The following is a 25,389-nucleotide window of genomic DNA, read 5'->3' on the forward strand; positions in this document are numbered from 1 at the left end:
TGCAGCGGGGGTCTGTGCTCTTGTTGGCTTTCCTGCAGCCCTAACAGACGCTTCATCATGTCCATTTGCTCCCCCATTAGCCTCAGCATCGCATCCTGCCTCTGCCCTTCGTGCTCACTTAATTCTTTCCTGGCCTCTGCCACTGAATGCCTTCATGCATTAAGCTGTGCCCTATCAGTGCGGGAGGACTGCATGAGCTCGGAAAACATGTCATTGCGAGTGTGGTTTTTTTGGCCTTCTAATCTGCAATAACCTCAGGGACGGAGATGATAGGGGGAGCGTAGAAACATTCTATGCTCTACGATTCTGGGAGGATTGCATGGTCACCTGTGCTGCTGAGTTCGCCATGCTGACCAAACAGGAAATGAAATTCAAAAGTTCCCAGGGCTTTTCCTGTGTACCTGGCTAGTGCATCGGAGTTCAAAGTGCTGTCCAGAGCGGTCACAATGGAGCATTCTGGGATATCTCCCGGAGGCCAATACTGATGATTTGCGTCCGCACTACCCCAAATTCGACCCAGCAAAGTCGATTTTAGCGCTACTCCCCTCGCCGGGGAGGAGTATAGAAGTCAATTTTAAGAGCCCTTTAGGTCGACGGAACAGGGTTGGTTGTGTGGACGCATTCATTTTTAAATCGACCTAACGCGGCTAAATTTGACCTAACCCTGTAGTGTAGACCAGGCGTTACAGTTCCTTTTGCCCTTCCTCTATTCCCTTACCAACAGATACCAGCACCACTAATCAATTAACATCATAAACTCAAACACAAGTGAAGCTCCAGTAGTCTTAGAATATCTCCAACACTAAATATGAGCAAACTTTTATAAATCTATTTGCCAGCCCTATTAGTCAGGACAGAAATACACAAATACAGCTTACATTATTGTTTTGTCATCCCTCACCGGCTGTACCAAAATGCAGTCTAAACAGTTATCATGGTATTTCTGATGTTATAACAACCACTGGCTAATAATATAGCAGTAAAAACCGGTCTAATCATCACCTCTCTGGATAGGTCTGTTGCATGCTGTAGATTCCCCCCCTCCCACCTTCCTCTAATGTTAAATGTGATTTTTTTTTTATCCTCAAAGGGGTGATTATCTCAGTGCAAACCTGGCAAGGTTAAACACTATCTATAAAAAACATTCAGCTGTGTGCCATGAAATGAATTACATAATATATCAGTCATCTACCTGGCTTTTGAAAAAGTGCAAAATGTTTTTGTTCAGTCTGGATGAGTATTTTATATTTGGCTTCTCTTTCCATGAAGGTAAAAATGACCTTGATTATTAGAAAGTGAAGAGATATTGAACTGGCTAGAATCAACACAGTTCCATTTTATTTAGTCTCCACTAAAATTGCAAGGAGTGAAAATAGAGATTGAATTTATTTTACTATATATTGCCTCATTTGAACTTTAAGGCATTAGCCACTAAGGAAAACCTTTCCCCTGTCTCCCTTCCATAATCTTATAGATGGCATGTTAAGGAAATTGCCTTGACATTATTGATTCTAAGCTATGAGGTACAACATAACAGCCAGTGTAGTAAAACTGGGGAAATGTATGCTGTGCTATATTTCAAGCAATGTAGCACTTAGACACAGCACCTGTGTCTCCCTTCACAGAAATCTGACATTTTAAAATTACAAATTAGTATATATTTTTTTCCTAGGCATCGGGCCATCTTCCTTTTGACACCATTTTAAAAAGTTATCCGATCAATCTGAGTGTTTTACAGAAGAAAGGAAAGCAGCCGTTTGCTAAACTAAAGGGGCCACAGGCCAAAGCTAGTTGCTATATTAAGTCAAGTCACTATATTTCTTGCTAGCTCCTTTTCAGAAATACCTCCCTTAAAAGAAGAACAACAAAATCTATAAAACGGACAATACGTGATCCTGCATGCTGCTATGTTGTTACTGCTTAACCACTCATCAGTTTGACCTACAACATCTTCCAGCTAAATGAACTGGTGTTAAAGTGACCACATAGATGCAAAGTGTCTGGATTGCTTTATTGTAACTCTTAAGGTAAACTGGAATCTAATAAATTCTGGGCTGAATCCTCAGCTGGCATGTATTGGCACAGCTCTATGGAAGTCACTGCAGCTGCGCCAACTTACGCCAGCTGAACATCTGGCCCTCTGAATGCAAAAATCTACATTAACACTCATTTCCTAGGTGATAATTGCAACCAAGGATATTAGCACTAGTAGATTGAAACTTCACTGTGGGGCATTAACCCCTGTGCATAAGTCCTCTGAATTAGGGCTATCTGAAAATGTTCTTAAAATCAGGTTTTTGATTAAACAATATTTATTTATTGCAAAAAGTACCTGCCTTCCATGGAAAACAATTTTTTTCTGAAAAATCAAATGGCCCCCCAAAAATTCTCTTCAGAAATGCTGCTGCAGTGCTTTATGGGAGTTCATTTGCTTTATGCCTCCATTTTCCTATGACTTTCATACCACTTCACTATAAGCAGAGTTTCACTGTAAGTCAATTCCCTATCGAGTGAAATCCCACCCAATGTACAGCCAATTCAAACACCAAAGAACTAACAGTTTGTCTTGATCTGTGTATCTGAATTTCATCATACTCGGCTGATGTAGCCATAGAATCGGGCAGCTGTAACTTGCTCCATGACATCTCTCTGCTCCCCCATATGCAGCTGAAAGTGGATGCAACAGAGAACCTGGGCCATAGTCCTTGATGCTACTTGTTCAGATATTATAGCCTCACCTGATGTATATTGGGAAGTGAATTTATTCCCTGAGTGGGTTTCAATAGGATGGATTAGAGTTCAGTTGGCTGTACTTATTTTGTCTCTGCAAAATAAATATAATATACTAGTGACATAAAGTCTACCAAGGGGCTAATATGAACGTATCCTATTAATCAATCAATTACAATACTTGTAAGAGCATGGTCAGGCCAGTCTATAGTCAGAGCCAAACTCCGAGGTGATGTATAATGCAGCACAACTTAGCCTCATTTCCTTCACCTCGTACTGCAGATGCTTTGCACTACTAGACAAAACAGGCCTCCAGGCTCCATAGTCAGCCATAGTGTCCCCATTAGAGTCAGTCATAGGGCCAATTTAGCTACTTAGCTACCTTTTCCCTGCTGCTGTCTAGGAAAAGGGTCACTGCTTCCCTCTTACCAGGTGCTTTCTGGCTGCCAAAAGGCAGATCTCAGGCTACTCTTACCTGTGCCAGGGAATATCAACTTAGTGCACAATTGGCCTGGGATTTGCTGTCTGTGAAGGTGTTTTAAGATCACCTTTGTACGCCCTCTGAATTGCACTATGTGCTATTCAGCCAGGGGTGTGGTTCAGGGTCCCTGAGCCTTTTCCAGCTGCTGTTGGCTTCCAAGTTTGGGCACAGAGGCTCTAAATTCAGTTTCTTCTCCCTCTAGCTCCACAATTTCCATGTCCTCTCCCTTCTATCTAGCTGAGGTACTCCATATAGCCCCCATTACATTAATTACAAGGTGCTCAGAACCCCCGGTATTTTCACAACCCCCCCCCCCCCCCGGCCAATAAGGCAGGAAAATGCTATTCCGGTTTTACCAGCTGAGGAACTGAGGTACAGAGATGAAGTGCAGTGCCCAAGGTCACACACCGTCTGTAGCAGAACAGGAACTGAAGCAATATCTCCAGACTCCCAGTCTATAACCTTAATCACAATGCCATCCTTCCTGCCATTCATATAAACTGTCACTTCCATCTTTCTGAGGGTGAGATGATCACTAGCTGCGTACAGCCCTGCGCCTCTGAAATCCCTACACTGAGGGCAGACCCATATAAATCCCTTGTTTAGGGGCAGGCTAATTTTCTCCCTAAACCAGTTGTGGTCTACCCACTCCATCATATTACAATTAAAATAATCCTGAAAGAAAGGACTACTTAGCCTTCTTAAAATAAATTTTAAAAAAAATCTAAACCTAGAGATACAAAAATTCAGCATTAGGGATCTTTGTTCCATCCTTCAGTCACCTGTTGAGCCTTAGTACTATGCCATATGTGATCACATGTTATTCTGAGACCTTTACAATATCTCTGTACAACAGGGTGAGCTGAGGTTGAAGTGGCAGCTGGGTAACTTTGAGTTTCCTTACTTTTGTTAATTTCACATGTAAATTGTAACATTAATTTAAGACTTATTCTTTACTTTAAAAAAAAAAATCAAGAAATGACATTACAGCTAAAGTTCCCCCATCTTTGATTCTTTTCCCCCCCTCTTCTCCCAAATTTGGATGACTTTGAAGAATCAGGCCTGCTGTGGACTGTGGTGTTTGTGCAGCATTAGAACATGTTAATATTAGATATAATCCTGCACAAATCCTCTTAGTGATACTGGCACTATAAGGGATGTTATAATTGCTCAGAGCTTAAAAACAATTTTGTAGCTTTTTCTCCCCGTGGTGCACCAGTTCCAATTAGGCCAAGGGAACCTTATGAACGCACAGAGGTTCTCTTTAGGACCCAGCCCAATCCTGACAACATGCTGTCATCCCCACAAAGAAGCTGGGAAAATATCTGACTTTCACTCACTCTGCTTTGCCATGTCTAACTAAAGAACACGTTATTCTTAAAGTCTAGTACAGCCCTCCTAAGGTGATTGTCTGTGCTTGATGCCCCTTTATGTAGGTCATGTGTCCTGGTTCTGCTTCACCCAGTTTTAAATAACATTCCAGTTTCAGAAAGCTTGAGAGAGAACAGTCAAAAGACAGCAAATTTGAAAAATGTGTCTAATACCCCACTTTGTGTGGAATCTGTGGAAAAGAGCACCTAACAGGTGAAAGTTGCCTCTGTTCAGTGCCTGCTTTGAGGGCTCGTACTGGCCTTCTGCACAGTAGTGAACTTCAGCTAGTTTGAGTAGGCAGCCTCGTGTACGCGTTACTGGAGTACCTGAAGAACAGACCCTTCAGCTCCAACTTACTGTAGCTGGGACTTATCTACTGCAGGATAGGGACAGGAATAGTGGCCATGGGTGGTGGTTTCTGCCATACAGCATGTATGTTTGTGGGCCTGTGTCCCAGGTGCACCTCTGCACTTAGGAGTGGGCCATTCCACAGTGCACCCAGGATGCTGTCATGTGCCTTTCATTGCACCTCTACCTCTAGCATTTCACCCTTAATTAGCTGCTCCAAAAACCCCAGATCCTTTATTCCACCCATAAATTAGCTGGATTGCACCACTGGAGAATAATCTGATCTATCTGACTTAGAGCTGGCAGAACAGCCCCCTTCCTAGCAGCCCTCGGTGCAGGTGCATGCTGGGGACCTGGTTCTGGTGGGAGAGGCCAGAGCATGCTCTTCTCCACCCATTGTGGGCTGACAGCTAGTCCCTTGGAAACTGCATCAAACAGGGTGGAATTTAGACCCATGCACAGGACATAGCTATGCTGGAGGCTGAACCCCTTGTTGGAACCAGAACTGCAAAAGTGAAGTCACTTTGCTTAGGGTTACCATATTCAAACATTTAAAAAAGAGGACACTCCACGGGGCGCCGGTCCCGCCCCCGGCCCCAACTCCGCCCCTTCCCCGGCCCCGGCCCCGGCCCCGCCCCAACCCCACCCCTTCTCTGCCCCCATTCCAACCCCTTCCCCAAAGTCCCTGCCCCAACTCTGCCCCCTCCTCTGCGCACCCCGCATTCCCCCTCCTCCCTCCCGCTCTGATCTTGGTTGGGGGTTGCTAAGTGCTTCCCTGCTCCCCACTCGCCCCGCAGCCCCTATGCCCTTGCCTGCCCTGCTCCTCCTCACCCTGCAGCCTCTGTGCCTCCCCGCCCCTGCAGCCTCTGTGCCCCACTGCTCCCCACTTGCCCTGCAGCTTCTGCACCCCCCCGCCCCTGCAGCCTCTGTGCCCCCTGCTCCCCACTCGCCCTGCAGCCTCTGCACCCCCCCGCCCCTGCAGCCTCTGTGCCCCCTGCTCCCCACTCGCCCTGCAGCCTCTGCGCCCCCTGCCTGCCCTGCCCCTGCAGCCTCTACACACACACACACCCCCCGCCGCCTGCCCTACTCCCCCCGCTCACTCAGCAGAGGGAGAAATGCAGGCTCCACCTGGAATCAAACACAGCCACACTGCTCTGTGAGGGAGGAGGGAGCGGGGGAGGGGGAGGGACTCTGGCTGCTAGAGGCCCTAGTGGCTGCGAGCGGCTTTCAATCAGGCCAGGCGTCCAATCAGCCGCGCCGCACTCCGCATGAGGGGAAGGGGGAAATCCCGGACATTTCTACTTGATTAGAAATCCCCCCGGACGGCCATTTAACGCTGAAAAAGCCGGACATGTCCGGGGAAACCCGGACGGATGGTAACCCTACTTTGCTCTCCCCTGCTGGTCTGCAGTGTGCTTAGTCCAGCAGAAGAGCTCAGGCAGTTGAAGCACTGATTATAGACTCATAGACTCATAGACTTTAAGGTCAGAAGGGACCATTATGATCATCTGGTCTGACCCCCTGCATGCTGCAGGCCACAAAACCGTCCCTACCCTTTCCTTGACTCTGCTGATGAAGTCCCTAAATCCTGTGTCTTAGTGACTTCAATTGGCAGAGAACCCTCCTGCTAGAGATCCCTGCCCCATGCTGCGGAGGAAGGCGAAAAACCTCCAGGGCCTCAGCCAATCTACCCTGGAGGAAAATTCCTTCCTGACCCCAAATCTGGCGATCAGTCAGACCCCGAGCATGTAGGCAAGAGTCTCCAGCCTGACCCTTGTTAGCCATTATACTGTTTACCTACCATTGCTTGGTATTCCTCAGCTAATATGTTTTACCATCAAACCATTCCCTCCATAAACTTGTCTAACTTAATCTTATGAACATATATAAACGTAGCCCTACATTCATCTTGGCTGAAAGGGGTAGTGAGTGAGATAGGGACAGAATATAGGCTGCTGCAAATTGAGTTCAGTTCAATAAACCACAATGGACATTTTAATCATCCTCTTTTCATCTTGCAACTATACTTTGTATTAAAATGGTGAGCATGGACAAGTAGGATATCAAATTAAAAGGGCCCAGCCTTGCCCCACCTAGTCAGAGATTCTACAGATCCTGAAAGGCACTGAGTACCATCAACCCCCAGGGACTTCAGTGGGAGATACGGGTGCTCAGCAGTGTTTAAGAAGTGCTCAGTTCCTTGCAAGTTCTAGACCTTAGTGAAGAGCAATCCTCAGAGGTATGGCCAGAATTCCTGGCAGAATTCTGTTTACTTTGGTAATAAGCAAAGAAAATACTTGTTTGTATAGAGTTTCCTTTAAGAATTCTGAATGGGGAAAATTTAGGATGGCTGCTATAAGCATGCTGTGATATTCAGACTTCCCTCTTGTTTGCTTAGGTTAGCTGGAAGCGTGCCAGTGAAATTATGCTGTTTTATTTTCACTCTTCCCCCAGCATTGACTTCAGCCCCACAACGTGTCACTCTTCCTCTCTCCTCCCCACACAAACATACACCCAATGTGTGAGAAAATTTTGCTCAGAACATATCTCCCTCCTATCCCCAGGATCTCAGCCATGTCCTCAGCCTTTGTCTCATCTTTTATGTGAGACAAAAGTCAACCCCAGAACTTAAATCTGTCACTTATATTAAAAACTGCAGCTGGCCCCTGTGGGGACAGTAAAACACTCTCTGATAAATGAGGAGTAACCTTCCCCTCTCATGGACTCTGTCATATGTATCCAAATGAATTTGAAAGAAACAAATGTGCTTACACTTCTGCAAATGGGAGAACGCTGCCTCTAAAATTATTTCCATTTTCAAGGTCAGGAAGCAAAGAATCAGTCCACGTTCCTTGGAGACGGCATCCAATCAGCGGAAGCTGTTCCCTTGTCAGACAACTGTTATCTGCATAGTCCTCCTTTGCTATTTGATGTGCCACTGGCTTCTTGTCACTTGACTGAGATATTTTCATCATTCTCTAGCTGACACCCTTAAAATTCCATTTTGCCAGACACAGATCTCCTCTCACCTCCCCCTCCCTCCCCCGCCCATCTTACAGCAGCAAGTGGCTGAAAAGCATCTAAATGAGCTTCTGGTCTCTCGTTTCATATTTTTATGTTTCACTGATATGTCTTAAGGCCCCTCTTAGCATTCTATCTGCCAAATAAATACATAATACTCCTGGTAGGGGAGATTAGGCTCCCAGTGAGCTATGCAGTTCATATTCTCTGTGGACCAAGTCTGAGGTCCTGACTCAGCAAACTCCCAATGAACTTGGGTGTTTACTTGAGTAAGGACTGAGGGGTTGTTGTTTTTTTGGAGGGTGCGGGGGGGAGGTTTGTTGTTGTTTTTAAAGGCTGATTAAGGCCTCCAGATTTGGCCTAGTCTGTCAAAGAGGAGCTAAATGAGTATAGTTACATTTTTACCAATACTAAGGGATACCATGCTAGTTCTCCTTTGGGCACTGTCTAATTCATACGGCCTCTATATTTCCTCCCCTGGTCCTTGATGCAATTGCATGATACAAAGTGGGAAACCCGGAGAGTAAGACAAGGCTTCATATGTTACCTCTCTGTACATAGCTGCCAATATCCCCTGTGTGTAACTCTACAATCCTGGAGGAGCTGTAGAACGGTCCCTCTATGTGGCATGTTCCCTCCTATTCGGAAACCTCTCATCACTTAATAATGCCTGAAGCAGATACCTTCATCTTGTATATTCTGGGTGCCCTCACTAGTAGGGTTACCATACGTCCGGTTTTTCCCGGACATTTCCGGCTTTTTGGTAATCAAACCCCCATCCGGGGGGAATTTCCAAAAAGTCGAACATGTCCGGGAAAAATACTCCCTGGCTTACCTTAGAGCGGGTGCCGGGGGCTGCTGTGCTCCCTGACTCCTGGACTCTGTAAGAGCCGAGCTGCCCGAGCGCTACCGGCTTCGGGCAGCCCCCATGCCTCTGGACCGTGTGCCCCTGGCCGGGCACTTCCCCTCCCGGGCTCCGGGGGCGCAGGGTCCAGAGGCATGGGGGCTGCCCGAAGCCGGTATTGCTCGGGCAGCTCGGTGCTTACAGAGCCCAGGAGTTCAGGGAGCACAGCAGCCGCCGGAGCCCGGGAGGGGAAGTGCCTGGCCGGGGGCGCAGGGTTTGGAGGCATGGGGGCTGCCCGAAGCCTGAGAGCTACTGGCTTCACGGTTTGCCGGGCAGCCTCCAGACCCTGCGTCCCTGGCTGGGCGCTTCCCCTCCCAGGCTCCAGCTGCGCTGGGGAAGCGCCGGCCGGGGGCGCAGGGTCTGGGGGCTGCCCGGCAAACTGTGAAGCCGGAAGCGCTTGGGCAGCCCTTTTCACATGGCTGGGAGGGAGGAGGGGGAGTTAGGGCGGGGACTTTGGGGAAGGGGCGGAGTTGGGGCAGGTCTGGGGGTGGGAAAGGGGCGGGGCTCCTTGGAGTGTCCTCTTTTTTTATTTTTTAAATATGGTAACCCTACTCACTACAGGAGTTACAGAACACAGCTACTATGTAGGAACCAAAGACAGCACGACCACACTGGAAGTGTTGCAAGGGGAGGCTTTCCTAAGACCACAGAAGGACAGAAACTCTGCAGCTGGACCCAGAATTTCCAATGGATCTCAGGCCATTAGCTTTCTCTGACCCCGTTGTGTACATGCACCTCTTCCCCCATCTCACAGGGTGGAGAAAGACGTCCGATCACTTCTATGGGTACAGGAAGAGCTGATAGAGGGTGCTGTGACAAGAGGCAGGAGGGATTCTGCTGGCACGTGGAATTGAGAGGATGCAGGTTACAACCTTTGTCTAGATCCCAACTGACTTCTTATTCTCTTGCTGGGAAACTCCCCTCCCACCTGGACTGTGCTCTGAATGCTGGTTTTCACCATTCTGCTCATCTTGAATAATGCAAATAGTGATCAGGGTTTTTTTGCCAGTTCCCCTTCCTGATTCTCACAAATTGAACACACCACTGTTGCGTTTGGATTCACAGCACTGAGGCAGGAGAATGCTTTATTAGAGTGGGTGGGGGTCGGTAAGCTAACTCAACCCCTCACCATTTTCATTAACATTTAAAAAGAAATAATGAAAATACCATTTTTGCTATGCTTGGTAAGTACCTGTCTAAGACCGCACTCTTTTTTTTAATTAAACATCTAAATGTTTTACTTAAAACTAGAGTGTTCCTTAACATGTTTAACCTGCAGTGAGGTCCCTATCCTGCCAAACAATTGACTGGGTTACAGCATGATTGGTCCCTGACCTGTAAGGTCACTTCTTCAACTGGAAGCTAATGGAGCTGTGTCAATTTATACCAACTGAGGATCTGGCCCTTAATCTGGAAGGCAATTAACCATGATGCAACCAGACTGAATGAAAGGGCTAGAATTTTGGCATAGCCAAGACTTTAGTCCTGGGATGGGACATAATTATGGTCCTGTCCACATTACAAATTTTCAGTATTTTGTAAGAGGATCCCCTGGTTCAATTGCACAGGTGTGGAGATAGCAAGTGATGGCTCTGGCCTTATTGGGCAAGGGGGCAGTTGCCCCCAACCTTGGTTTGCCTCCCCAGACTTTTGATTGGCCTATATGTCTTCCATTTTGCTCCCCTGACTTTGCAGGATATGATATAATCACATAGAATGTTCTATATGCTGACACAACTTTGCCCCCTCAGAATTTTTCTGAAATTCTGACCTCTGAGGGGCCCATAGTTACTGAGCTGAATTTTAAATAAACTACTGACAGGTAATACCAAATATGCCAACAACACAAATTGTTCCTGTCAAAGGAATCCTTCCTCCTCCCTTTTTAAATTTTTTTTTAATGCTTTTCATATCAGATGCCAGCTATGTTGTATCACACTGCTAGTAGCGAGCATGCCCTGCTGGTGGGCTACAGAGATCAACACTAATAAATATCTTGAACTCTCTCATCCTCTGGCTGACCATTGCTCCCACAAGATATATAGGTTCAGCTTTGAGATGTTCAATCTTTCCATAGTGCTGAAAGTGAGACTTAGCCAGCATAATTCCTTAGCATGCAGTATGGTGAACTGCTCTACATTAAACACAAATGGTAAGGGAGTTTACACACCACAATATTGTAGAAAGCAAATTGCTAAAGTCTAAAGGGAAAAAACAAAGTTGTGCTCTCAAGACCTCTAGTTTTGTAGGTTTTCCTAATGATTTTTTTTTTAATTAAAACAAAATATTATATATAATGGAAAAACAAAAGAGTAGGAGGGAGTTGCTGGTGGATTATCAGAACAGAAGATTGAAAAATCAAAGCTAGGGATTTTTTTATAAAATGTTTTCCCTGGCTGACTTATAGCTCAAGAATCAATTAGAAAGTTTTCTTTTGTGTGGCTGGGATTCAGATGATTTACAAAAAAACCCACACAAACTCCAGTGTTTTGTTTTTCAAGTCAGCTAAATTTGTGCTAATATCAAGGAAAAGTGATCTGTGTGTGTGTAGTTTATGAATTATAACAAGCTGGTATATCCACACAACTTGTTGTTAATGTGTAAACATCCCTGTCTCTCCTGAATTAAAGCTACAGGACAGTCAATGAAGGGGGAAAATAATGAATATCTTTAAAAGGCCAGTTCATAACACTAGACCAAACATTCAGGAATGCAGAAATGTGAAGTCCTGAAAGTGTAGATCTAGAAATCGCACTGGATTAGCATTATCTATTGTAGCTTTTAAAACTACATATAAGATCATGGAGCAGTAAAGGAATGTATTGGGCGGGAGGAGGTACTCTTTCAGATCACTGTGTACATGTGTCAAGCCCCAGCTGTTTCAATAGTTCTTTGCATGAGCAAGAAGTTCCATTCATGCAGAACCAGGACCTAACTTGGGCCTTGATTCTGAATTGAATAGTTTGCCGAGAGAGAAGCAAGAGTACACATCTGCTGTTTTTCCTTTAAAGCAGGGAGCTAACCTGGTCTAAAGAAATAGGCTGAGACTGGTCATCCCTTCCACTGCACTTGGCAATGTTAAAACAGTCATAAATGCATCAGGTTTTATTGGTACAGCTAACCAGTGCCATTTTTTCCATATTCTCACTTCACAAATACAACCGGACCAGCTCTAATTCTGAGTTATGGTAACAAATGTTTTAACAGTAAAACAAAAACAGGCATGTGAATATATTCTATGAATAAAAGCACCAATTTCAGCTTGCTATGATTTGGAGGAAGTCCTATTAATCATTATTCTTGAGCATTTGGAAAACCAGTTGGTGTTTGTGAGCATTTTTACAAATACCCCTGAATGTTTCATTCATTTTTGCACCAATGATTGTCCAAAAATTCCTTCTAAATTCATCATCCTAGATTCCAAGATCAGAAGGGACAATTGTGATAGAACATCCCCAAAATAATTCCTAGACCATATCTTTAGAAAAACATTAAATCTTGACTTAAAAATTCAGTGACTGGAAAAACTTACTTACCCTCACTGATAACACCTCATTTCCAGTGTGAATTTGTCCAGCTTCAACCAGGGCCGGCTCTGGCTTTTTTGCCGCCCCAGGCAAAAAAGCCTCCCGCCGCTGCCCCACGGGAGGAGGGCGGAGAGCCCGGCCGGGGCTCCGCTCTCCCCAGTGGCCAGAGCGCCGCGCCGCGCTGCGCCGCCCCCCCTCCAGGTGCTGCCCCAAGCACATGCTTGGTGGGCTGGTGCCTGGAGCCGGCCCTGGCTTCAACTTCCAGCCATTGCATTTTTATGCCTCTCTCTGCTAAATTTTAAAAGCCCATTATTAAATGTGTGTTCCCCATATAGTAACTTATAAACTGTAATCATGTCACCCTTTAACCTTTATTGTTAAGCTAAATAGATAAACTCAAGGAGTTGAATCACTAAAGGTATATTATCGAATCCTTTAATCATTCTCATGTCTCTTGGCTGAATCCTCTCCAATTTATCAACATTATTCTTGAAGTGTGGACACCAGAACTGGACATAGTATTCCAGCAGCAGTCACACCAGTGCCAGATAAAAGAGGTAAAATAACCTCTCTACTCCTACTTGAAATGCCCATTTATGCATTTAAGGATTACATTAGCCCTTTTCATCACAGCATCACACAGGGAGCTTTTGCTAGGCTGATTATCCACCATGACTCCCTCCTCCCCCCAAATCTTTCTCAGTCACTGTTTCCCATGATAGAATGCCCCTTCATGTAAGTATGGCCTACATTCTTTGTTCCTAGATACTTACATTTAGCCATATTAAAACTCATATTATTTGCTTGTGTCCAGCTTACCAAGTGGTCCAGATTGCTCTGTACCAGTGACCTATCCTCTTAACTATTTACTACTTCCCAAATTTTTGTGTCATCTTCAAACTTTATCAGTGGTTTTATATTTTATTCCAGGTCATTAATAAAAATGCTAAATCACCTAGGGCAAAGAACAGATCCTTGAAGGATTCCACTGGAAACACACCCATTTAATGATTCCCCATGTACAATTACATTTTTGAGACCTATCAGTTACATAATATGTGCCATGTTAATTTTATACCTTTCTATCTTTTAAATCAAAATGTCCTGAGGTACCAAGTTAAATGCCTTACAGAAGTCTACGTGTGCTACATCAACACAATTGCCTTTATCAACTAAACCTGTAATCTAATTTTTTTAAAATTATCAGTTTGACAGGATCAATTTTCCAGAAACCCATGTTGATTGGCTTTAATTATATTACCTGCCTTTTAATTGTTTATTAATAGAGTCCCATATCAGCCTCTCCATTATCTTACACGAGATCAATGTCAGAATGACAAGTCTATAATTAGCCGGGTCATTCCATGTACCCTTTTAAATGTTGTGCCAATATTTGGTTTCTTCCAGTTTTCCGGAACTTCCCTGGTGTTCTAAGAGGTATCCGAAATCTACATTAATGGTCCAGTGAGTTCCTCAACCAGTTCTCTTAAAAAACTTGGCTGCAAGTTATTTGGACTCACTGATTTTAAAAGTACTAATTTTAGTAGCTGCTGTTTAACATTCTCCTGAGATACTAGTGAAATAGAAAGTGTTATCATATGACATGACTAATCGGCTTTTCCCCCAAATACATAACAAATATTTATTGAACACATCTGCCTTTTCTGCATTATTATTGATTTTACTATTTCCATCTAGTAATGGACCAATTCCATTGTTAGGATTCATTTTATTCCCATTATAACTTTTTTTAAAAAATCCTTTTTATTGTTTCTTAACTCTACTGGCCATACATTTCTCCTTTTGTCCCTTTGCTTCCCTTATCCTTTCTATAATGCCTAGCTTCTGAAATATATTCATTACTATCAGCTGCCTCTCTTTTTTTACACACATACCCCAAATGCATCTGCCTTCACTTTCCCTCATTGTGTCACTTCATGTCCTTTAGTTCCTTGATTGATTTTGTTCTCAACATCTCAATTTTGTGATGAGTGCTCATATTGTCCCTCTTTTTACCCTTCCCTTTTGAATTAAAGCTGCAGTAATCCACACACAAAAAAATGTATCAAGAGGATTTATAGGAAATTTAAGAATAATTATACTTGTTTTGTCCCGAAGTCACATTAGCCTGAAGTAAACATTTTTTATGTGTTCAGTCACCCAATCAGGGATGAGAAATACCATGTGATTTATGTACCCAATCATACACCAGGAATAACAAATATAATTTGCTTTACATATCTGGTAAGCAACTCCTAGGATGAAGACTTGGTGTATACAGTACTTACAAGTAATGGGCCACTTCCTCAATTGTTATCGGTGTTGCTTGACTGAAGTCCATGAAATTGTGCTTATTCATGCCAGGTGAGGAGCTGAGCCAATAACTACATAAACATAAATCAAGACTGGCCTGCAAATGATTCACTCACCAAAAAGCGGGGCTAAATGCATAAAGAATACTTGTAATGACCAGCTCTGTTTAAATTCAAAGTAGGCTATTAATTTGGACTGTCCTAGAATACGTCAGACCCACCCGTGCCACCTCAAAAAACCCCACTTCCATAATCGTTCACATTAGACAGCGTGATACACCAGGCTAATGTGACTTTGGAACAAACTAGGGAAAGTAGAACTAATGTTGGTTTTCCTCTAAGTCCTCTAGATAGTGGTGAGTTTTGGGCAGGGGGCAGTGTTTTTGTTTTTGTTTTGTTGTTGTTTTGGTTTGGTTTGGGGGGGGGTTGGTTTTTTTGTGTGGATTGTTGCAGATTTCATTCAGAATTGTATTGACTAATTTCCTTCAACATTGTAGGGGGTTGCTAAGCAACATGGAGTCTTTCTCTATGTGTTTGTCCCATGGAGAGAAAATGGGAAATAGAAAAAGATTCACCTTCTCTAATACCTATCAGATCACAGGGTCTCTCATTTCAGACCCAGGCAAAGTTATACTATTCATAGTTCTTTCTCAGAACTGGAGTAGATCCTACTTAATTTGGTTATGAATTTAGTTAGAATATAGATCCTACCAAAGGGACAAAATTTGCTATCGCTTTCAAGGTGCTGTCGGACTGGCATTCACACACATCTATCTGTGGACAATGCAGTGTAAATCTGGCCAACAACTTTCTCTCCTGTGCAATGTGACTTGGGGGCTGATAAACAGAATCAAGCTATACTCAGCATGGAGTTATTCTTTGAGACCTTAAAACAGACAGCATATCTGGCAGACAGCTCATTCTGACCAGCCAAATTGATTCAATCAGGTCTTCCAGCTGCTTCATTTCTTAGTGCTGAGCCTTTCCAACAGCAAAACCAATCTAGTTGCTGTGTTGTAATGTGGCTTATCATAGGGTTACCATACGTCCGGATTTCCCCAGACATGTCCGGCTTTTTGGTGCTCAAATCCCCGTCCGGGGGGAATTTCCAAAGAGCCGGACATGTCCAGGGAAATAGGGAGGCATAAGCCAGTGTCCGCCCAGCACGATCCGCCAGGTCCGCAGCGCAACCCAGCTGCCCCAGCTACAATGCTCAGGCGGGGAACGAGGGGGGGGGGGGAGGCTCGGGCTTCCCTCATGGGCAGGGACCCTCCGGCCACTGGGGGACCCTTCCTGTGGCCCTGTTGCCCCGCGCAGCTTGGAATCCAGCGCCACGGGAGCTGTTTCCGGTGGGGACAGACAGGCCGGGGAACGCACTTGGCGGCAGGAAGGAAGCTGCGGCCGGGGATGCAGGGACCCGCGCTGCAGAGCATCTGAAGCCCCCAGCAGGCAGAGGCTACCAGGTGAGCAGGGCAGACGGGGGCATAGAGGCTGCAGGGGCAGGGGGGTGCAGGGGCAGGGCAGGTGGGGGGCACAGAGGCGGCAGGGGGTGCAGGGGCTGCAGGGCGAGTGGGGAGCACGGGTCACAGAGGCTGCAGGGCCGGGGGGTGCAGGGGCTGCAGGCAAGTGAGGAGCAGGGGTCACAGAGGCTGCAGGGGCGGGGGGGTGCAGGGGCAGAGCAGGTGGGGGGCACAGAGGCAGCAGGGGGTGCAGGGGCTGCAGGGCAAGTGAGGAGCATGGGTCACAGAGGCTGCAGGGGCGGGGAGGTGCAGGGGCTGCAGGCGAGTGAGGAGCAGGGGTCACAGAGGCTGCAGGGGCAGGGGGGGTGCAGGGGCTGCAGGGCGAGTGAGGAGCACGGGTCACAGAGGCTGCAGGGACAGGGTAGGCTGGGGGGTGCAGGGCGAGTGAGGAGCAGGGGTCACAGAGGCTGCAGGGACAGGGGGGCGCAGGGGCAGGGCAGGCGGGGGCGCTGAGGCTGCAGGGGCGGGGGGTGCAGGGGCTGCAGGGTGAGTGGGGAGCAGGGGTCACAGAGGCTGCAGGGGCAGGGGGGCTGCAGGGCGAGTAGGAAGCAGGGAAGCACTTAGCAACCCCCAACCAAGATCAGAGCGGGAGGGAGGAGGGGGAATGCAGGGTGCTCAGAGGAGGGGGCAGAGTTGGGGCAGGGGCTTTGGGGAAGGGGCGGGGCTGGGGCAGAGTTGGGGCGGGGCCAGGGGTAGGGAAGGGGTGGAGTTGGGGCAGGGCCAGGGCCCCTATGGAGTGTCCTCTTTTTTCAGTGTTGAAATATGGTAATCCTAGCTTATCATGACATGCACCATATATTACATCTCTTCCATGGGGTCCTCAAGCAAATTAGGATTCATGACAGCACTGCTGAGGTTGTCAGAAACATGCATGTATTCACAGGGTGTATAAAAAACAGTGCCGCATTAACATCTTCCATATCCTAGATGACAACGGACACCCAGGCTTGTGGTCTGTCAGCAGATTGATCTACTTTCTCTGCTCTTTAACAGCATGACTCTCTCTAACATGCCTCCCAAAACTTCCACTGGGGTCTGCAAGCCTCAGCTCCCAGAACTGGAAGGTAGCATGTGACAGTGAACAACAGTGATGATCCGTGTAAGCAATAGAAAATAATCCAACTCATTCTCCCAGAGATATAGGAATTCTGCAATGCAAACAGCAGCTTAAAGGGAAATCTTTTAGTTGCTAAAGAAAGCAGGCATGACTTGGAGTACATACAGGCTGATCCAAATTATGCTCTGTAATGCTGATGTAAATCCTTTGACCTTAATGTCCCAATGCCATGTGTAGTCGATGGAGTTAGTCTTGATTTGTACTGGTGTAACTGAGAGAAATTGAAACCTATAACTGCAGTTTAAGGCCAAATCCTAATCTCTGATACATCTATATTTAACTTCTATTGACAGCATGTAGCTGAGGATTCTTAAACTGGAAAGGTGGTATTGATTCATTTCCCTCCTGTTTATAAAGTATGTTAAGTTCTGCTTCTCTTTAACAGCCTATTGAGGTACAAAAATAGCAGCTATACTCAAACTCATTCCAGTGGGGGAAAAAATCCTAGTAAGTAGGTGTAGAAAATTGTAAAATTCTGTCTGCATAAGTGTCTTGCAGAAATGTAGAAAAACAAGTCTTGGCCATCGCTGGTCAGCTTGGAAAAGAGACTGCTGAGGGGAGATAGGATAGAGGGCTATTAAAATCATGAATGGTGTGGAGAAGGTGAACAAGATAGTGTTAGTTCAGATAACGAACAAACCAGGGTCACCCAATGAAATTAATAGGCAGCAGGTATAAAAACTAACATAAGGACATATTACTTCACACAACACACAGTCAGCCTGTGAAACTTGTTGCCACGGGATGTTGCGAAGGCCAAAAGTGTAACTGAGTTCAAAAAAGAATGATGTAGGTCAATCAATGGCCATTCTCCATGAATCCATTAGCCACAATAGTCAGGGACACAACCCCATGCTCTGGATGTTCCTAAAGCCAAATTGCTAGAAGCTGGATCATTGGATAATTCCCCTTTTCCGTTCATTCCTTCTGAAGCATCTGGCACCAGCCACTGTCAGAAGACAGGATACTGGGCGAGGTAGCCCATTGATCTTACCCAGTATAGCTGTTCTTATGACTCATCACAGCTTGGATGACAGTTTAAATACCATACCTGGGTAATAGTACAAAAAATATATGTCCAAATATTCATTCATCTTTAACTTATTTTGAAAGTGTTTGTAACTTTGTCAATTTCCCACTGACACTCTAGTGTAGGAGTTTTACTGGTAGAAATGTTGGTAGAAGTGATATTAATCATATTGGAAAGTCTGTTGGAAAGCAGCTTGAATTCTGATTTTTCACTACTCATAATGACCAACTTGCTAATGAGGTACAGACAAGAATTCTTCATAATATTCAACTAATTATTTTCCTCTATTGTGAAATTCTTCCCAGCACAAGTGCTAGACACCATTTCAGTCCCAGTTATACGATATTCTGAAGACTTACGTGGGACTGAAGGGGGTGCCTGGGCATCCACTGGCCCTCTACACATGGGTGAATTTCACCCATAATTTTTTTTTAAATGGCAGTTGCTCATCAGTAATTCACAAACATAAGGAGGCAAAATTCATTTTAATAAATTACTTGACTTGAATTATACACCAAGTTCCCATAAATATCCTTTCCAAAATATCCATTACTTTTTGAATGATGATTTAATTACTACATGCAGAGAAGAAACCCTCCTGATTATATATATTCCTGTTTGCAGAACACAGACCTGATCCAAATACTTGTGCCTGTCAGTAACTATTATTCAATGAGACTAGTCCTGAGTAAAATAAGTGTTTACAGGATGAGGTCCCATACTGTATTTGTAAAAATATTAACCTCTTTTGTTTTTCTTCTCATACTGAAGTTTAACTGTAATATGAATCATTTGTATCTGAGTCATACCATGTATGTTTATAGATAGCTCATTGTATTTACACTCATGAATCTACAATTTAGTACAGCAATCCAGTGAACAAAGCAAACTGGAAAAGTAAATTTCTTAAGCAAGAATAGGCAATGCTAGCATGTCTTTTCTGTACAATTACTGCACACCCCAGGCACTGCTGTAAGGCAGAGTCAATGGCTGGGTGACTCAGCCATTTGATAAATGCTTTCAATCTCTACTTTATTGCTACTGTGAAATGAAAATTGATGGGTAAAGAAGAAATAATACCTGCACATTCATTAGTAATTGTTACTGTCTACTTTACATGGCCCTATCACCTTCCCTTTATGGATCTCAAAGATCTTTACAAACCTGAATTACACCATCTTTAGTCTTAGGATTCTTGAGTTATGGGCCCACTGAAGGAAATAGGTTGTCTTTCTATGGCCTCTGGATGAAGCCCTATACATAACTACAATATTTGACAGATGGAGAAACTAAAGCACAAAGGCCAGGTCTACACTACTCACCTGAATCGTCTCTTCGGGACGCAACAATCAATCCCCGAATCGATGCTCTTACTCCACCAGCGGAGGTGGGAATAAGCCATCAACGGGGAGCTGCGGAGGTCGATTTTGCCGCCGTCCTCACAGCGGGGTAAGTCGGCTCTGATAGGTCGAATTCAGCTACGCTATTCGCGTAGCTGAATTTGCGTATCTTAAATCGACCCCCCCCCCCCCCCCCCCCCGTAGTGAAGACCCAAAGAGATCTTGTCTTGCTCAAGATCACACACAGTCACTGGTAGTTCTGGGAACAGAAACCAAACTTCTTGATTTCCAGGCCTGTGCTTGAATCGTATAGCATTTTCTCTCCAAGTGCGTGTAGGCTAGGAAAATGTGATATTTAAAAACATGCTGACTCTCTTCGACTCCACAACTAACACCTCTTTAGTGTTAACCTGTGCATACTAGGGTTTAAAAGCTTATTAGTTAAAATATGATTAACACATTTTTAAACATGACCTCTTTTCCTATATTAGACGTGGCTTTCTTCCAACACTACATGCACCTAGAAAACACTACATGCACCTAGAGTTCTTTCCAGTTAGTTTTAACATTCCTTCCAAATTAAAAATGTTAGATATAAAACACAATAAAATGGCTGTAGAGATTTTGCTCATAAAAAAAGACAATGGAAAATTTCAGCTCAGCTGGATAGAGTTCTAGATGATTATTTATCTCTAAGGCTACAATTTAGTCATAGAGGTCATGAAAGTCACAGCATCCATGACTTCCAGCAACCTCTGTGACTTCAGCCTGCAGTGGTTGGGAGCTGTGGGGGCCGCCAGAGGTGGCAGCTGCCATGGGAACCCCTGAACTCCCATCCACTGTGTGTAGTGGGGGAACCCCCCCAAACTCCCAGGTGGTGGGGGGGGCTACCAGAGCTCCTATCCGCCATGGACAGCAGGGAATCCCTGAGCTCGTGGCGGTGGGAGGCCCCCACAGCTCCCTGCTGCTGCAGATCATGGCTTCTGTGAATTTTTCTTTTTTGCCCATGACCTGTCTGTGACTTCCTAAAAATATCCATGACAAAATCTTAGCCTTATTTATCTCTGATAACAAAAGGCTATAAATCTGTTTTTTTAACTTTAACTGTACCATTTGGTGCCATTCACACACTATGAAATATTAATAGATATAAATATGTATACCACAAAGAAAGTTTCATATAAAAAGTTAACATCTCATTTCCCATGCATCACATACTTTCCCTCTACATAAGTATCATAGCTCCAAAATGTGCAGTTATGCAATGCACCCACTAGATTCCCAATGATTGCACTATAATACAAAACCTAAACTGACTTCTTATTTTCCCATGGGGAAAATAACACTACATATAGCTGACCAGTGCATGGATGTCTGCCACACATCCATGTTAATATTGCTGAGGATTTACATTAGATTGCAATCGTTAATTGTGTATTTTTAAGCATTTATTTCTTTTTCAACTTGCCAGTGATGAAAATATCTTCCATACTCACAGACCCTTCTACAGAACTTTCCATTTTTCATTATTTATTTTTTTAAAGCAATACATTGTATTGGCTCCAGCTAAGCAGGTAGACAGTTCCCTATGGACTAAATCACTAAGCAGACTTTCATGTGTTGCTAGTAGAGATGTCAGTGAATCGCAGTTAACTCAAGTAATTAACACAAAACAAATGATATTTTAAAATAGTAGCGATTGCAGTTTTAATCGCACTGTTAAACAATAATAGAATACCAATTTAAATGTATTATAAATATTTTTGGATGTTTTTCTACATTTTCAAACATTGATTTCAATTACAACATAGTACAAAGTATACAGTGGTCACTTTTTTTATTTTTATTACAAATATTTGTTCTGTAAAAAGATAGTATTTTTTCAATTCACCACACAGAAGTACTGTAGTGCAATCTCTTTATCATGACAGTGCAAATTACAAATGTAAAATTATTTTGTTACATAACTACACTCAAACAAAACAATGTAAAACTTTAGAGCCTACAAGTCTGCTTAGTCCTACTTCTTGTTCAGCCAGTAGCTCAGACTAACAAGTTTGTTTGCATTTAGAGTAGTTAATGCTACCCATTTCTTATTTACAATGTCACCTGAAAGTGAAAACAGACATTTGCATGGCACTATTGTAAATACCTTGCAACACTGGCTATGTGTCAAATATGCTAAAAATTTGTATTTTTGACCTTCATGTTTTGACCACCTTTCCAGAAGACATCTTTCCATGATGAATTTAAATTGGTATTTTCTTCTTGTTTAACAGTGTGAATAAAACTGGGATTAATCGTGACTATATTTTAATCTCTTGATTAATTGTGATTATTTTTTAATCGTTTGACAGCCCTGTTTGCTAGTACCTGTGATATATTGTGCTCATGAAATGCACCCATAGTACACAAGGTTCAGACAGGAGTGTGCATGTAATTGTTGTGGAAGATTAAAACCTACACATTTCAATCAAAGGATGCCTCATTTTGGACATATGAGCACAAGTGCATTAGATGTCTGTCCTGATGTATCATGTTGGATGACAGCAGTGTCCCAGCACAACTGCAGATTTGAAAAATGTGTGTTTGTTGCTCCTCAGACGCAGCCAGTATATTGCCCAACATGTAGGGCCTGTTGTACAGTCCACTGAAATCAATGGATTCGAAGTTAAGTCAAAGCAGAACTAATGAGAGAGGCCAAATCCTTCCAACTGATGTCACCTTAAAAAGGAGTGTGGTGGCAAATCCCACAGAAAAGAATTGGAATCATTTTTAGGCAGGTTTTCTAAAAGGTAAAAAGTTAGCCTTCCAAGCGATTGGTTTTAGTGACTTATTGTAGCAACATAACAATATTTGGTCTCTGGGTGGGAGAGAAATCGGGATGGTCTTCATCACACACTTTGAGCTGTACAGGTCAGAGGTAGATAAGAACACTATTGTGCCTTTTAGGTGATCCAGTCATAGGCTGCTGTTCCTGGCTATGTTTTATGTCCTTGTTGAGCTTTTCCTGTGGAAACAGTCATTCATGTGCTGGATACTGTGAACAAGGCTTGTAGTCTCCACCCACTAGATGTGCACCATAGGAAAATGTTCAGAAGTGCCTTGTCACTGTTACAGGGCTAGCTGCACTCCTGACCCTTCTTCTGGCCTATAAGTGCATCCCCTACAGGTATCAGACCTAGTGCCTTCACCTATCCTGGAGTGGAATTCCACAATTCTCCCACTCGGGCTGGGCTACAGTAGGGTTACCATATTTCAGCAAGCAAAAAAGAGGACGGGCGGAGCCCCGTCCCTGTCCTGCCCTGGCCCCGCCCCTGCCCCACCCACTTCCCGCCCCCCTCAGAACTCCCAACCCTCCCCCCCGCTCCTTGTCCCCTGACTGCCCCCTCCTGGGACCCCTGCCCCTAACTGCCCCCCCCCTAAGACTTCACCCCCTACCTAAGCCTCCCTGCCTCTTGTCCCCTGACTGCCCCCTCCTGAGACCCTCCCCCCATCCTAACTGGCCACCTAGGACCCTACCCCCTACCTGTGCCCTGACTGCTCCAACCCTTATCCACACCCCCACCCCCAGACAGACCCCTGGGACTCCCATGCCCCATCCAACCACTCCCCATCCCCTGACAGCCCCCCCCCAGAACTCCCGACCCATCTAAACCCCTCTGCTCCCTGTCCCATTGACTGCTCCGATCCCTCTCCCCACTCCTGCCCCCCTGACAGCCCCCCCCAGAACTCCCAACACCCCCCGCTCCTTGTCCCCTGACTGCCCCCTCCTGGGACCCCTGCTCCTAACTGCCCTCCAGAACCCCACCCCCTACCTAAGCCTCCCTGTTCCTTGTCCCCTAACTGCCCCCTCCTAAGACCCCCCCAAACTGCCCCCCAGGACCCTACCCCCTACCCGTACCCTGACTGCCCAAAACCTTATCCACCCCCCCCAGAAATCCCCCCCCCCGAACTCCCGACCCCCCCCCCGTCTCTTGACTGCCCCCTCCAGAACCTCCCTGCCCCTTCTCCGACCCCCTGGCTCCCTTGTTGTTGGCCTTCGGTTCGCCTAAGGGCTCTCTGGGAGCTTGCTGAGTCTGAGCCGTTCTCCCGGCATGCTGGGCAGCAGCGGGGGAGGAGCTCCAGCCTGCCGGAGGCGAATGCAGGGAGGGAGCGAGGAAGGGAGTGAGTGAGTGAGCTATGCTGCAGGGGGAGGAGGGGAAGTGGAGGAGGGACTCTCTCTCGCTGTCGGAGCCACATGTAAGTGGCACCATCCGGCTGCCCTGTTAGCCGCGCGTGCTCTGCATGGGGGGAGGGAGGGAAGTCCGGACATTAACAAATTCCCCCCGGACGCTATTTTTACTTCAAAAATCCGACATGTCCGGGGGAATCCGGACGAATGGTAACCCTAGGCTACAGCACTGTGTGTACCAACAGCACTGTGCTTGACCAGCAGATTCAAGTGGGTTGGACACCTGCAAGACTTGCCTTTGAGAGCTTGCAAGCCGTGGTAAATACTGTAAGACGAGGGCTTTCTCAGAACAAAGTATTGTTTAAGCTTAAGAAAGGAAAAGAGAAATTTAAAACAACAAGAGGTCTATATGCATCTCTCTTACCCAAAGGCCTTCTATGCCTTCCATCCCAGGTTAGAAACTCCTAACTATTTCAGACACTCCAGTGGGGTCTGTCTATCCACCCATTCTGTACAAACAGCTCCCAAATGCCTGACCTCAGGGCTGGAGCCAAGGAAGTAGCATCTGACAGCTAATAGCTCAGGTATTGACTCTTAATAACTCCCCAAGAATTTACTGCAAGACTGCTTAGCCGGAGCCATTGTTTTGCCTTCCTGTTTGTTTCCCCCACCCCTACTATTGCATTAGACTAACACATGCATCTGGTAAACATTTCAATAATCCACTACAGCCATACAGTAACATACAGTATTCAGGTCACGTACCGTTAGTCAGAAAAGGCAAACAAACATGGGGCTTATCTGTCAAAATACGCACTTTTGAAAGTGGGACACCACTTAGGCTCCTAAGTCCTACTGAAAGCCAAAGTCACAGCAGTCTTATACCTCTCTCATTCCCTATAGCTTTGGTGGTCCTCCTCCATCAGCAGCCTCAGTCTGGAGTCCTCTTTCTCCTACCACATGCTCAGTTTTTGGTCTGTCTTCTCTGTTGCAGCCTCAGTTTTTGGCCCTCCTTTTCCAACACATCCTTGGTCTCATCCTTTTTCTGCAACCCCTTCTCTTCCAAAGATGCAACCCGTTTCTGCAATGTCATTCTCTTCTTCTCCATCTGAAGTCCCATCTCCCTCCTCACCACCCACTGCAGCTTAAGAAAGATCTTTATCCTTGATATCAATTTCTATCACTTCACGTTGTTTAGCACTCTGCTTCCCATCTTTTGACCTCTGGTTGCACCTCTGAGAAGGTCCATTCTCATGGTGCACAGAATGAGGGAGGTCTCAGTGTGCCCAGGGTTTCATTTATGGCTGGAGAGCTTGGTACAGAATGCGAGTAAAGATTATGGCTTCAAAGTGCAGGAATGTTGCCAGCTTGGAGTGTAGCTATGCTGCACACTGATAAGTCTGCACAGAGCCCACCATTTGGTGCAGGCCTTAATTGCTAACAAAATGCGATGTCCATAGTCCTCGATTCTGACAATATTTTCAAGTGAAATGGACCATTGCTGCTTTCAGCAC

At 45.2% G+C, this 25,389-nt stretch overlaps 1 long non-coding RNA gene across 1 annotated transcript in view; it reads left to right on the plus strand.

Annotated features, from left to right (window-relative positions):
* Positions 1-13,401, plus strand: part of LOC101931985 (uncharacterized) — a 158,817-nt gene extending 145,416 nt beyond the window's left edge. The window contains exon 4 of the long non-coding RNA XR_010599166.1: positions 13,313-13,401. This is a non-coding gene — a long non-coding RNA (uncharacterized LOC101931985). The remainder of the gene's footprint in view (positions 1-13,312) is intronic.
* The last annotated feature ends 11,988 nt before the right edge of the window (positions 13,402-25,389 follow it).

This window comes from Chrysemys picta, chromosome 2, assembly GCF_011386835.1.
Source record: "Chrysemys picta bellii isolate R12L10 chromosome 2, ASM1138683v2, whole genome shotgun sequence".
In the NCBI taxonomy this organism is placed as follows: Eukaryota; Metazoa; Chordata; order Testudines; family Emydidae; genus Chrysemys; species Chrysemys picta.